A 1875-nucleotide genomic window follows, 5' to 3' on the forward strand; every position below is an offset into this window, starting at 1 on the left:
TTATTCAAGGAAGTTTCTACACAACTACATCGTCTTCAAATCATGTAATTCCAGTCGGTTTGCAACTCTTCCTTCCTTCCTATCCTCTGAGCTCACTCTTGAATGTTCTTACCTCCCCGAAGCAGTATGCTCCTCCTGATCTTCGGTTAAACTAACACGGTCCCCCAATTGAAGCGAAACTCATCTTGTTCTAAAGAACCAGGCATCATAACCTCTCATATGCTCAAGCTTGCTCACTCCCCGATAGATGGAGTTGCTTTCAAGATGTTCTTCAAACAAAATGACGAGATATTTTCTTTCGAATGGACATCACCTTATGAACAAATGTGCCCTTATATCATGTTTTCTTTATGAATCCAAAATTATGGACCACGTGAGAAAGGGAAAAATAATATGGAAAGAACCTCTTTATGGAGCAATTGTAACACCGTGGAAAGAATTAAAATATAGAAAATCGTACCAAATGTGACCCAAACAAGAGGTATAGATTGCTCCAAATCATTTGAAATATTCCGTAGGCAAGAAATGAGTAAGTAAACATGGCCAGATATATACTATTCAAAAAATGGGAAAGGTGCTTCCAAAATATTTAGAGTATCTGCCACAATAGTTTGAAGAAAATAAAATCCCAAATTTAGTGAGGCAACTCTTTGAATTGAAAATGAGAAGTTTGGATTTTCAACTTTCAATTTGATATTATGAAATAATATAAAAAAAGCCTTCACTAGCTCAATGGAGGAGGTTATAATAGTTTTAAACTATTCAGAACTACATTCATAGAATGCCTAGCTGAATGTAGCTCTATTGTACACATAATAGTAAGGTTAAGTGATTCTACTAAATCTTCATGAGGCCATGTGTCCCATAAGCCAAGGATGAAAACCTCATGTCCTTTGCCTTCTATAACCAATATACATGCCCAAGCAACAATGTTGAACCCATTCCCATAGGAAGAGAATGATGGATCCAAAGACTTCTTGCTAGAAAGTAATTCCATAAACACCATACCATAGCTATAACATCCTCCTTATTAGAAAAATGAGATGTAGCAACATATTTTGGAGCAACATACCCAAAAGTACCATGTACATTTGTTGTTCCATGTGTTATAGAGACCTCTATAAGCCTCGCCAAGCCAAAGTAAAAAAGATAAGCATTGAGATTATCGTCCAATAAAATATTGTTGGGCTTGATATCTCAATGAAGAACACTAGGAGCACAACAATCATAAAGATAACTAAGATCGTTTGTAATTTCTAATGCAATCTTGTGAACTAAGTGTCAATGTACATTTATGTTTGATCTCTCACGGATAAATATTTATAAGTTTCCCCTTGGAAGATAGTTGTAGACCAGAATCATCTGTATTTCACATGCATATTAACGTATTAATGCCACCATATTTCGATGTCGTATACATCCAAGAGTAACGATTTATGCATTAGATTACAAAATCCCTTGAAAATGTCCCACTTAAAGTCTCCTTACTACCATCAACAATCCTTGGGGGATTAGCTCAGCCTTGTAGGTTGAGCCAAAACCACCATTACTAATTAAATTACCAACATTGAATTTTCTTGTTGCTCTGACCACATTTTCATAAGTCAAATGAACCCCAATATTTGTAAAGGTGACAACATCTTTTCTACTAGGCTGACTGTTGGAAGATGTGGCTAGATATCATTTTCTAAAAGCATGAGAGAAGAAAAAGAACTTAAAACCACAAAAATTATAGCACAAGCTCAAGTTACAAATGTGATTACAATTGGATTCAGCCTGTGTGAAACATTAGATGAGGGTCCACGTGGAAAATATGAATAAGGATGAGGAGCATGGGTTGGTGCTAAAGATACAAGCAATGATGCAGAGGAACAA

The 1875-nt window shown here is 35.8% G+C and overlaps 1 pseudogene; it reads right to left on the minus strand.

The window, feature by feature from the left end:
* Positions 1-724: 724 nt before the first annotated feature.
* Positions 725-1362, minus strand: LOC149188350 (putative LRR receptor-like serine/threonine-protein kinase RPK1 pseudogene; annotated as a pseudogene).
* Between the last annotated feature and the right edge of the window lie 513 nt (positions 1363-1875).

This window comes from Pinus tabuliformis, chromosome 3_1, assembly GCF_031772625.1.
Source record: "Pinus tabuliformis cultivar Carrire ecotype Pingquan chromosome 3_1, CPIR1, whole genome shotgun sequence".
NCBI lineage: Eukaryota > Viridiplantae > Streptophyta > Pinopsida > Pinales > Pinaceae > Pinus > Pinus tabuliformis.